This window comes from Choloepus didactylus, chromosome 2 (genome assembly GCF_015220235.1).
Source record: "Choloepus didactylus isolate mChoDid1 chromosome 2, mChoDid1.pri, whole genome shotgun sequence".
Taxonomy (NCBI): domain Eukaryota; kingdom Metazoa; phylum Chordata; class Mammalia; order Pilosa; family Megalonychidae; genus Choloepus; species Choloepus didactylus.
The window spans coordinates 203,883,215-203,896,581 of record NC_051308.1 but is presented as its reverse complement, the minus strand read 5'-3'; the positions used below and the strand labels follow the sequence as shown (position 1 = coordinate 203,896,581).

Below are 13,367 nucleotides of genomic sequence, written 5' to 3'. Positions count from 1 at the left end.
AGCCCATCCCCAGGCCTTCCTCTTTGTGTGGAGACCTCCCCGTCAGACCCCCCACCTTCACTCACTACCCCCTCCCCCTTCCCTCCGGTTCAGCAGAGCCAGAGTTAAGCCCGGGGTTAATGCCCAGTGACACCTGCAGGTTGGCTGGTGGTGTTGACATGGGGGTGGGGGGAGGGGAGGGGTGATGGGGGAGATCGTTGGTGGCTTTATTATGGAGAACTCAGCAGGCCTGGGGCCTTCTATTGTCCAAGTGGCAAATAAATAAATAGGAGAAAGTAAGTCTTCCCCATGGCTTACCGACGGGAGGTTAACAGCTGGACATGACATGACAAATTGGGCATTTTTCTTTGGGGACTGATCCTTACAGCAGCTAGCAGGGAGAATGAGAGAGAGAGGGAGGGGGAAGTTGAGAGAGAGAAAGCCAGCCAGAGCACTGAACGAGCTGGTCACAGAAGTCAATGTTGAAGCTGTGTATGCATGTACATGAGTACGTGACCAGGGTGGCATCATATTTTGGACATTAAAAAAAAAAAAAAAGAAGTGTTTTGTGTGACTACCCTAAGATTAAACCTCAGAGCCCAGGAGCTATGGGAGATACCCTTGGGATCTGTCTCCTTGGTGGACCCTTCTCCACTCTGGCCAAATGGAAAACCAAAAGGTCAACACTGGCCCCCCATCCTAAAGAATCTCCCCCTCTCCAGATGGGTGGGATTACTGGGCAATTGAAAAAGTGGGGGAGCAACAGTGACCTCTCACAACCTGAAACTGGAGAGAGGGCTCTTGCATTTGGGCCCAGTTGGCTAGAATTGGGCCCAGCTGGAAGCAGAGCATCCCACTTGTCTCTATAGCTGAGGTCAGGGAGAAGGAAAGCAACTTTCCCCCGACCCCATCCCACCTTCTTTCTCTTCCAGCACAAGGTCTGGAGGACCAGAGTAGATAATCTATCCTGAACAATGATCTCGCTTTTCCACTGTAAATCGGAGGAGGGTAGAAGCAGAAAGGAGCATGCTTGATCTCTGCCAGGGCCCCAGAACCATTTACCCCAAGGACTGCTCTCCATCACCTTTTTCTGAGGTAGCAGAGGTATGGTGGTCAATAACTTGCTCTTGAGTCAGACAGGATCCCAGCCTGCTCCTCTTCTTCTTGGCCCTATGACCTTCGGCACGTTGCTTAACCTCTCTAAGCCTCAATTTCCTTGTATGTAAAAAGGGGGATAATGCTATACCTTCCACATAGGCTGATATGAGGTTTAAATGAGCTAGTGCATGTAAGTGACAAGCAGAGCACCTGGCACATGATAAACCCTTTATACATACTACTTACTTAGTATTGCTCTGTGGCCATCTAACCTTCTCCTCCCTGTTGCCCTGTGTTTTAAAATTGACTAGAGAGCTCTATAGAGACAGAGGAAATACGTATCCAGTTCACATTCACTGAAGTTTTCTCTCTACTATCTCCAAAGGCTGGGGCCTTCATGGAACCTTCCCCACAAGAATCACCCCCTGCCCCTCACCCTTCCAAAACCTATGTTTCTAGCAGTGGGCTGCAGGGAGAGTCCTTTCTGGCGGTGATTCTGCTCCCCACCCACTCCAAGGGGGTGGTGGAGGTGGAATGGCAGGCCAGTGCCGTCTTCCAAAGGCATTTCGAGGGAAGATAAAATCCCTGACTTTCCTGAAGGTTGAAAGATTAGTAGTTTGTTCTTCTGGAAGGCAAATTCTTCATTCTATCTCTGGGACCAGAGGAAAACCACAGGAAGGTGGTGGAAAGAAGCTGAAGAAAGAATTTCATTTGAGAAATGCTTATTGAACACTTCCCATGTATCAAGCACTGCTCTAGACACTGGGATTATAGCCATAAAAAAAGTAGATGAAAATCTCTGCCCTCATGGAGCTTATACTCCAATTCCCTAAGAAAGGCAAAGGGGACCCCCAGAGAGGCCTCCACCCCCCTCACATGTGCTGTGCAATGCAGCCATGCCTATTTGGTCTCGGATGCTCTTTCTGTTGGCTACAAGTCAGGCCTGCCCAGGAAAGCCAGTCATGAAAGGAGCCTGGGAGATGTGCAGGACAAGAGAAAAGAGTTGATGGAAAACCTGGTACCTTTGTTGGAGGGAGGGTGGTTTCTGATGATTAACAGAAGCTTTATTGAAGGGAAATTTAAAAGGAGAAAGGACATGGGGAAGAAAACCACTGTGAGTTGCCTGCTTTTTTCATGCCAGAAGTGTCAGGCCCTTTTCATAGCTCTAATTATCTAATTTCGTCTTTATAGGCCCTCTGCAAGGCAGTTAATATTATTCTCCCCATACAGGTAAAGGCCCTGAAATTCAGAGAAAGGAAGTAGCCCATTCAAGATCCATCACTGGTAAATGGCAGAGATTGGACTCGAACCCTGAGACTGGGTTCTTTCCTCTGCCCCATGATGGCCCATACTGGTTTCTTGGAGAAAGCCTGCCAGATGGTGAGAAGGCAGACGCTAGGAGAGCTGTCCAGAGCACAGAGGAGTTAAAAGGAGAGGAGAAATCCAAGGGAGCCTAAGGAGTGGGTGACACCTCCAAGCCTCCCTAAAACAATGTGCTGCAACATCTTCACCAGAAAACTTTTAAAAGCTATAGCTCCCAGCCCTTGCCCCTACCTCACTGCAAATCAGTCTCTGCTAAATGAGGCACAATCTGAGCCTGAGTCAGAAAGAGGGACTAATTCTCTGAAAATCACTGCCAGACCATAAAACTGAGGGGCAAAAGATTTAAAGGAAGGTTTGAAAGCTGTAGGGCCTTACATTGGGACAGAGAGAATACACACACAATGACGACTCATGGTCATCAGCAGATGGAACTTGGGAACGCTGTCTGCCATGGTTGCTCTGACCATTCTTCCTTCCCATGGCCAAAAGGCTGAATCCCTTGTCCCCCTCGCCAAGCCCAGAGCCTTGGCTCAGTGGCCCCAGGCCCAGCCCAAGAATTCCCATGGCCAGGACATCTACCTGGAGAATCACTTCCACTTCAGGAGAATCACTCCTAAAGCAGGAGCCACACAGGAGCTTTCATCTTCCAGGAAGTCCCTTCCCCCAGCCCCCTGCTACTCACTCCCCTATATAATATTCCACGTTAGAGCTCATAAATGCTGCTGCGGGTCCCCAGCCTGATTGAATTTGGAAGCCATTGTTTACAGACGTCTGGCTGTACAGGGGGATTTATTGAATTTTCCATGAAATGTTGCTCCCCTAATGCTGTAAAAAGCAAGCAGCCCACATCAGAGGAGCCCTGCGTTATAGGATCATGTTACCCCGAGATGGAGTGCTTGCTTCGGAATCCATGACACACCAAGCTCTGGCTCTGAGCTGGCAACGCGGACCTCAGGCGTCACTCTGGACCCCTCACTGGCACCCCAAAGCTGGAAACTCTGAGCCAGCCTCTGCCCTTCCAGCTCCCGCAACCCACTTCTAGTCCATCTCAAAGTCCTGGGGGCTCTATTCCAAAAGTACCTCTCAAATCCACCCTCCCCTCCATCCCACCTGCTGCTGCCCTAGTTCAAACCCCTGCGCTGCTATAGCAGCCTCTCAGTCTCCTCCCTGCAGTCTTCTTACCTGCTCTTACCACTGAATGCAGAAGACGCAAAATAGGTGTTTGATGAATATTTGGGAGGGGGAAAGGAAGAGAAGGAGGCAGGGTAGAAAGAAGGGAAGAAGGGTTCAAGGTGTTAATGCGGGTCACAGGTTAAGGGGGACTCTTGCTCCAGGGTCACCGGCCCACTACACCCTGGAGATCTGTGAACACCACAAGAAGCCCCGGACAGAGGAGGGCCATCAACAATAGTCCCTTGAGGGAGAGCTGAAGTGGAGATGTGTCCTTGGCCAGATCACAAAAATGCAGCTGGCCCAAGTTTCCCTCATTTTGAAACATTCTATAAACCCTCACTATTCCTTGAGTTTCTCTTCCCTTCACTGCCTCACTGCTCAGAGGTTTATGTAAACTGACCACCTCCACTTCTCACCACCAGCTCATTTCCATCATCATCCCTACCTCTTTTTGAATGTGTTCTCTTTAAAGTCATTAAGCTGAATCTCCAAATCTGTCTTAGTCCTTAGTCCTCTCTGCATCTCTTCAGCTAGGCCTGCTGGCTACCTTCTTGACACTCTTCTCAGCCTCTCTCATACCCTGCTCCTGGTTCTCCTTCCAGATGGCTCTTTGCCCTCCTCCCACCCTAAATAAAAGCAGGTGTTTCCCCGTCTTCTGTCTTTGACCCTGTTCTCTCTGTGTTCACTTTAATCAGATGATCTCATCCATTCCTGCAACTGCAGCTATCATCTTTATTTAGAGTAATCCTGAATATAAAACTCCAAATCTGACCTCTTGCTGCTCTGCTCCCATTTCCAGCTGCCTGCTGAATAGCTTCAGTGCTTATGCCCCACAGACATCTCAAACTTGAATCCATCATTTAGCTCCCACTCCCATCATAATTTACCTTCAGTGGTCCTTATTTCTGTTGATGACATTATCATCCTTTCTTCTCTGAAGCAGCCTTGGCCTGTTTCTCTGAACTCCCCAAGAGCACCTGGCCTTGCCAAGAGGGCCTTGGAGGGAGACCAGTCAGGAGTCAGAAGAACTCAGACCCGTGCTTGAGCTCTCTTCTTGACTACTGGGTGGTCAAGAAATCTTGAAGTGACCTTTGGTACAGATTCTCTAGAATGATATATCCACTGCATACTGAATATCTCCATCTGGGCTATACCTCAGTTTTAAGACCGAATTGGTGCTCGCCATCCTGTCTTCCTCCCTACCAACAATCCTCCATCCCACTGCTAGCGTGATCTTTCTAGAATGCCACTTTAATATCTGCTGAAAGCCCTGAGTGGCTCCTCATTGCTCCCAGGATACTATCCAGGCCCTCTAATGCCTCCAAGCATCTGCATTATGCTATTCCCTTTACCAGGAATACTTTCCTCCACCAAAACTCCCCACCCTTCATACCATTTCTCTTCAGTATACTCCGGATCATTCTTTAAGACCTAGCTCAAAGGTCCTCTCCTCTATGAAATCTTCCCCAACCCCTCCAAGCATAAGTGACCCCTTCTTTCTATAAGCAACTATAGCACTTTGGTCATACCACCGTCAGAAGAGATAGACTGTAACGTGGTAACATTTAGTATACATCGCCATCATCCCCCACTAGACAGTACCTTGTTTCATTAGCCCCAGCACTAGCATGATGCCTTGCGACTAGGAGGCTATCCGTGAATAGTTGTTAAATGAAGGTCGCGTTTAAGTGACAGAGGCACAGCAAACACGAGGGAGAAAGGCAACTTCATCTACAAGTGGGATTTTTTTCTCTCCACCTTTTCTGTGATCCTCAAAAGGATTGGATTCCAAGAGCATTAGTCTCTTTCTTGCATCAGATTGTTCTTAGATCCGGTTGAGTCCTTGCATATTCAATGGTATGACGCATGCATTCACCAGCAGGAGTTTCTCCCTGTCTCCTCCGCAGCCTTGACCAGCCTGATCTCTCATCCCTCCCAGTTCTGCTTCCCGAACTCAGCATCCCCATCTCCTTTCTCTCTCTGCCTCTTAGCTTGGGAAATCCAGGGCTCTCTTCCTCCTCCCCTCCGGTGCGACTGAAGGGCCTCAGAGGGAAAACAATGATCCTCCAGAGAGAACATGTGTTCACCACGTTAGGAAAACATGCCAAGCTGCAGGGGCCAGCCTAAAGGGGTGGGGGTGGGGGTTCTCCAGCCAGGGACAGGGAGAGTCCCTAACCAGCCTCTTAGCTTGCAGACAGATCCACCCTCACCCTGGGTAGGGGGTGGGCAGTGGCTCTGGAGAGAAGTAGCAGGACATTGTTTTCTCAGATTTAATTGGTTTATTTATCCTAAGCCTGGGCTCCATCTGTCCAACCTCCAAAAGAAGAAGCAGCATGGGCCCCAAGCCACCAAAGGAGCCCAGTCCTCAGCCTGCAGCTCTGCAGGAGCCTGGAGCCAAGCTGCGAAGCTTGGGGTTTATCCCCAGCAGGGTGAAAGCCTGGGAGGGCTTCATGCCCTCCAACTCAATTGCCCAGGAGAGAGGCTGATCCAGAGAGATAGAAAGAGAGCAGAGAGACCAAGAAGAGAGCCCAAGCACGGGTCTGAGTTCTTCTGATTTCTGACTGGTCTCCCTCCAAGGCCCTCTTGGCAAGGCCAGGTGCTCTTGGAGAGTTTAGAGAAACAGGCCAAGGCTGCTTCAGAAAAGAACTCAGGAGGGCCCAGGGTTGATACCTCTTATTGTTGCCCCAGTGGAGCAGGTGCTGGGTGGAGATATTTGGGTTTATGGAGACACCCCTTAGGGGGAGCCTACCATGTGCACACGCTGTACACACAGTCTCAGGGTACACACTAGCTGGGAAGGCTGTGGAATGTCAGGCAGCTGCCCTTAGTTTCACCCTTGGGACAGCATTCAGTTCCTACAACCCAGGGGCAGCAGGGTGAATCTGAGGATTTCTCATGGATGATGGGTAGATGGGAGGATTGAGAAATGGGGAAGTCAGGAGAGCCAGAGATTCTAAAGAGATTCAGAAAGGCTGCTTTGTCATGCTTCGGAGTAGGAACCTCCCCAGAGAGCAAAGTCATGACTGCTCAGGACTTGCCTCCTAGATTCACACCCCATTCCCAAGGTTAGGCCACAGGATCCTGTACCAAAGTATACAGCATTGCTGGGCTATGAACAAAGGTTCCATCCAACCCTTTTAGTCCAGAGTCTGTGAGTGGCTTCAGCAGCAACTCCGTGGAGAAACTCAGGGAGTTCTTAGGCCTGTACTACTCCCTGCAAAGCTTCTCCATGTCAGGTTGGTCCTCTGTGCATCTCTTTCACCACCCCCCAAAAATGTGTGCATTCCCCTACTTTTACATGGCATACCTGTGCTGTGATTTCCAGGACCTCAGTCTCTGAGGCAAGCCTCTCACCTTTGAGCTCAGACCCCTGACTCGGGCTGTTCAGGAAACATTGGATATGCCCAGACACCTCCAGCCCAGCATAGCAGAAACTACAGTCATTGTCTTCTCCCTCCACACCGCCCCCCCCCCCCCCAAAATTGACCCTGTCTTCTATCTTTGCTGCTCCTGGAAGTGGCACAAAAGTTTTCTGTCATCCTCAATTCTTGCCTTTATTTATCACCCATATCTAACCAGACAGCAAGTCCTAGCTATTCTTTCCCCTGTCCTTTCCCTTTCCCGTAACCACTTCCCAGGAAAAAAAAATCACCCATGATTCCACCTCCCATAGATAACCACCGTTAACAGTTTGATACCGTATTTCTTTTTCCTCTTTTTTCAGTGCAGAATTGAAAAAGCACAGGCCCTAGAATCAGGATGATCTGAATTTGAATCATGGTTCTACCACTTAAAAGCTGTGTGACTTGGAGCCTCTGTCTCCTCATCCATAAAATGAGGTATAACAGTTTCTCCTTCATGGATCAGCAGTGAGGATTAAATAAGATGTTGTAAGGAAAGTCCTTAACACAATGCCTGACATGTAGTAAGGTTCAATAAATGACAACTACAGATTTACAGAAAAGTTGCAAAAAGAGTACAGAATTCTTCATGTATACCCTTCCCTCAGCTTCTACCGATGTTAACATCTACCTTACCATGGTACATATATAAAACAAAGAGATTGGCATTGGCACGATACAAATCACTAAACTACACACTATGGTGAGATTCCCCCAGTTTTCCCACTGATGTCCTTTTTCTGTTCTGGGATCTGATCAGGGATACAATGCTGCCTTTCGTCTTCATGTCTCCTTAGTCTCCTCCAATCTTTGACAGTTTTTTTATCTTTCCTCACCATTTATGATCGTGATGCTTTGCATCATAGTGGTCAGGTATTTTGTAGAATATCTCTCAATTTAGGCTTGTCTGCTATTTTATGCTATACCTATTTTCAGTAAAATGGTAATCAGACTGAATGTACTGTTTTGTATCATGTTTTTTCATTATATAATTATATCATGAGCATTTTCTAATTCCATTAAATATGCTTCCAAAACCCTTTTTCTAATGATGTTGAAATATTTCATTTTCAGTGTATTTAATATATTCAACTATTCTCCCTTTAATGGATATTTAGGTGGTTTCTTCTTCTTTCTTTCTTCCTTTTTACATGACACACTGACAAACATTTTTAAACATACGTATTTTTTAAGAATTTGTCAAAAAAGTCTAGATTCCTAGAAAAGAAATTATCAGGTCAAAAGGTATGAACTTTTAAAAAGTTGTTGATACATATCGATGAACAGCCTTCCAGAAGATTATGCCAATTTAGAATCTCATCAGAAGTGAATGATTATACCCATTTTATTAAACCATCATCCACATTATCAATTTTTAAATCTTTACTAATTTGATTAGAAAAAAATACTTTCAGCATTATTGTAGCATCCTCCCCATTGGTCTCCCTCCCTCTGATTCTCTTTGCACATCACCACCAGGTTATACATCCTGAGACTACAGTTTCACTGTGTTACTTGCCCATTCAGAATCCTTCAATCCTGCACACCCCTCCCTGACTTGCATATTACATCAATTAGAACTCCTTAAGCTGTCATTCCCCCAAGCCAAGTCTTACATCTTGTCTCCTCCTGACATTGCACTTCCATTTAACCTCCAGTGGAAGATGGATGAGAGCCATCTCCTCCTAGGGCCTGACCCAGAGCTAGAACTGGTTTGATGTGTGCCAGTGGAAATTATGGCCCCTTTAATGCCAGGAAGATGCCATCAAAGGACAGGCAAGAGGCCGTTGAAACGGGAAGTATGGAGGCTGCTTGACTGGCTCTGATAAACCTCATCTAAGACTATCTTAGGATCCTCAGAGAAAGCTCTGGAATCAGGCTTGGTTCATGAACTTTGCAAACATGGAAATTCCATATCCTTATAACTGGCTTCATTAGGGTGTCGTCAGACTTGGCCATCTCGACAAATCCAAAATGCAACTCATCTTTAACCTTCTTCTGCTTCCTGTCACCTGAGTCACCTGAGTCAGAAATGGGAGCAGTCCCTGACTTCTCTGTCTCCCTCACTCCCCCGTATATCTAATCACTCCCCAGTTCATAGTCACGCAAGTCTCAGCGTCCCTGTCCTAGTCCAGGCTACCTTATCAGCCTCTGAAACAGCTCCCTGTTCCAACCTTGCCCCTTTCAATCCATTTATCATATGACATGCAGCCAGTTACTTCAATACAAATCTGATCATATCACTTCCCTGCTTAAAAGCCCACAGAACAAAGTCTAAACACCTTCATACAGCCTATAAGGCCTTATATAATCAGGTCTCCACCACTTTTCCAGTGTGATTTCTATCCACTCTCTCCCTTGATCTATAAGCTCCAGCCATACTGTGTTGCTTTCAGTTTCTAACTCCTGGACACATGCTATTCCCCCTCTTTCTCCTTATCACGCCTCTCCCTGTCTCCCTCCCTCCCCCACACTCCTGTCAACTCCAAGATGTCCTTCAAATCTTAGCCTAGACTTATTTCCTCTGGGGAGCCTTCTCTGCCATTCCTGAAGATTCGAGTAGGCACCACGTTTGTGTATTTCTGCATCACCCCGTTCTCATCCCTCTTATAAAGTTTTATAATTGCCTGCTTGCTTGTCTATCTATTCAACAAAATGTGTTCTCAGTAAGACCAGGATTGTATTCTGTTTACTCTTCGTCATATCTAGAGTGCCTACCATAGTATCTGGCACACAGCAGTTTCCAGTATTTGCTGGATATAAAAATGAATGAATGAGTTCTCCAAGCCACCCAGCTGTCCAGTCCTGGCATTCTCTGAAACTAAATTCCTCTCTTGCTAACAATGAGATAATTCCTTTTTGCCTTTTGTACTTTCTGCAAAACTATAGTAATGAACAGCTAAGTAGAGCTAAGAGAAGTTGCCCAGGCCAAGGGCATGGGATTAAACTTCTATTGAAGTTTGATTTCCCTACATCTGCCCATCAACTCAGCAGGCAAGAGACTTATAAATGCAGTTTATTAATATATTGTGCAGAAGGACCCAAAAGAAAGTAGGATGAGAATGAAGAGAACTTTCTAGAACAAACATATATCCAGCAAGAGTCACACCTCTGAGGATGCCTGCTGTACTTGTCAGTGTTTCAGCAGGAAACAGGACAACAACTGGGGTAACTGAGGAAAGTTTAATGAAGGGAATATTTACAAAGACAAGGTGAAGTACCCCCAGGGCTAGCAAAGCCGGGGAGCTGTCACCCCCAGGACTGAGAGAGCAAGGGGAGGCAGCATGTACCAGATCCTAAAAAGAACTATGGTTGTGACCATGGCTGCAATAAGAGCTATGACCTCCAGTAAGGGAATCCTGACCCGTGGCTGTCAGAAGAGCCAGGGTAATATTTGCTACCCCACCCCCACCCCACTTCTCTCTTCCTGCACTCCAATATCCTCTGTGTCAAACACAGCAGGAATCCCAAAGACAAGGAAACTTGGTTGATACGGTTCACAGAAGTAATCTTTGAGGGCACAGAGCAGGAAGGAGAAGGCTGGAGTGTGGAGCTGGTGAAACAAACAGAGACATCCATCCAGCCCCTGCCCGTGGGAGTGGAGGAAGGATGGAGATGAGAAGGGCTGGGTCTTCTTTTCCAGTCGGCCTTCACTCAGAGAAAATAGCAGGAGCCTCTGAAGAGGCAGAGCCAGAATGGTGGGCATTGAGGAGGGTCTTGGGCCATAATCTGAGGTGCTCTCACCACTGCTTAGCAGGAGTCCTTCTCACCTGCCCTTACTCTACTATCTCACTCCCCCAGCATAGTACCTGGCCCAGAACTACGTCAGAGTGGGAATCATGGAAGGTATTTCAGGATTATACTTCTTGATCTGTTCATACTCAACACAGCTCTCTGCCCAGATGAGCTGGGAACCTGCCAGTAGCTTCTGCAGTGAGCAGAGAGTGTCAGCCCCAAGAACAGGAAACAGTTGGATTGAAGGTGGCCCACTGAGCTGGTGCTTGGAATCAGCTGAGAAGAGAATGGAGAGTCAGGAAGATTGATTTTTCCTCCAGAAATCATCTGAGGCAAGCCTGTGGGGTTGAGGGCAGGGGGAAGCCCAATGTCCCGTAACAGAGCAACTTCTTGCAAGCATCCAGGTCCCAGTCGGACTCTCACAGCAAGCAGGTAGAAGGCAGTGAATGGCCTTTCCAGCTTGCCTTCCCCATCCACCTCTTCATCTCTGTTTTGGTCTCTTCCTCTTTAACACCACTGCTTCTTTTGCTCTAGCTCAGATCTGTCCTCCTGTATTTTGGCAATATCTTCTTCATTAGTCTCCCTGAAAACAGCACTGATTCCTTAATCCCTCTTCCACACTGTTTCAAAAGTGATATTTCTCAACTTCAAATCAAACCACTTCTCACCTCTGTCTTGATTCCCTTCAACGGCTCCTTTTCACCTATAGGATCAAGTCCAGGCTCCTCAGTAGAGCATTCAGTGCCCTTTATAATCTGACCCCAACCTACCTCCCAGTCTCAGTCCCTATGGCTCCTCTGTGCAAACTCGAAATGCTGGTTATACTGAACTACTGCCTTTGAAAGTACCAAATTTATTTTTACCTTTCTGATTGTGCACATACCCTTCCCTCTGCCTAGAACATCTTCTGCCCCTTCATCCACCTGTTGAACTCCTCCTCATCTTCTGGGACCCAGCTCCAGTGACACATCCTCCTTGAAGCCTTCCTTGATGTTGTTGACCATTCCCTCCTTTGTGCCTCTGTTCAGAACTTACGTCTGTCACCACACTATTTTCTAATTATCTGTCTGCATATTTTTCTCTCTTACTAGACTATGAGCTTCGTAAAGACAGGTATTGTATTTCCTTAGATCTAGCACATCTATCCTAGCACATAAAATATGCTCAGCAAACATTTGGTTAATAATGACCTGAATGAACAAACGACACCCCCTCTCTATATCTAGTCCAGGCGCTGGTGTGTGGTCAACATGCCCTCTTTTTTTTTGCAACTCCCTCATACTGGCTGGACCTATTTAGGATATCTCCTTCCCTCTCTTGTCTCTTCCTAGCTACTCCTGGTGTTCATTTATAACTGACATTCTCCTCTATACAAATGTTGCTGGTCTGGGGGAGCTGGAGCAGGACTGGGGGAGCTCACAGCGTGACCAAGCTGAACATGCTTGCCCACTGAGAACCCCAGGAGGCCAGAAATGGCAAAGCTAATGGGGAACCATGGGGCCTGAGTCTGCATCTCTCTAGGGCTGAGCTGAAGGAGCTTCTTTCTGCTTAGCTCCAAAATCTACCAGTTATTTGGAGTCTTAGATTTGAGAGCTAATAGAATCCCTGTTTGTTCTTTTCTGTCTCAAGACCTGATTGTGATATGATCAGAGGATCTTGCTTTGGGAATTCTAACCCTGCTTTTACTCTCCATAGGGTAGCCCAGATTTTCTGTTCTGTCTGACACTACTCTATTCCTAGTATCTCTTCTTGTCTCTTCCTCTTGTCCCTCCTCCTCTTCCTCCCACCTCTTCCTCCCCCTCCTCTTCTTCTTCTTCTTCCTCTTCCTCTTTTTTTCTCTCTTTTCCTCCCTCCCTCCTTCCCTCCCTCCCTCCTTCCCTTCATCCCTCCCTCCCTCTTTCTCACTCTCTCTCCCCCTCTCTCAGTCCATCCTTCCTTCCACCCCCCTCTCTTCATTGCAGTATTATCTGTACCTAAGCATGTCCTTTACTTTCCCACCCCCAAATCTTGGGACTTGTCATTCTCACTTTCTGAGATGCCTTTATTTCCTTCTCCACCTGCTAAATACCAACTTGTTCTTCAAGGCCCATTTCAAACATCACCTTCTCCATAAAATCTTTTTTGATCCCTTTCCCAAACCTTACAGAATCTCTCCCTTCTCTGAGTGCACACAGCTTCCTGTGTTTTTCTTACAGCACTCATTATGTCCCCCCTGTGTTAACGGTGTACTTTCTAATCCTCTTATAAAAGGGTAAGCTTCTGGCTAGAAACTGTTCAGGTTTTCACCCTTCTCAGTGCTTTGTGCCTAGTGGGTGCTCCATGAATATGTGCTGCATTGAAAACCATAATCATCCATATTCATTTATTCACTCACTGACCAAATCCTCAGTAAGAGACCTATGACTCTTTCTTAAACTTGTCCAAATACTTTTAAAATTCATTTATATTTCTACCATTCCCATCTCTTGGAATAATAAATTTCTTAAGTTTACTGGCCATATATAAAGTAACAATCCCTTTTATTCATCCCAAATGTGCTCAAGTTTCAAAGCAAACCCACCTTGCCTAGGGTTTCAGGATTTCATGAATAAGTCCCTAGTCCCCTTCACACCAATTGTGATTTCCTTCATGTCCCCCATCACCTTCATTTCACAATCC

At 46.8% G+C, this 13,367-nt stretch overlaps 1 protein-coding gene across 4 annotated transcripts in view; it reads left to right on the top strand.

Moving 5' to 3' along the window:
• The window catches only part of RNF220 (ring finger protein 220), a 249,869-nt gene that overhangs the window by 133,040 nt on the left and 103,462 nt on the right, over positions 1–13,367 (top strand). The window lies entirely within an intron of this gene.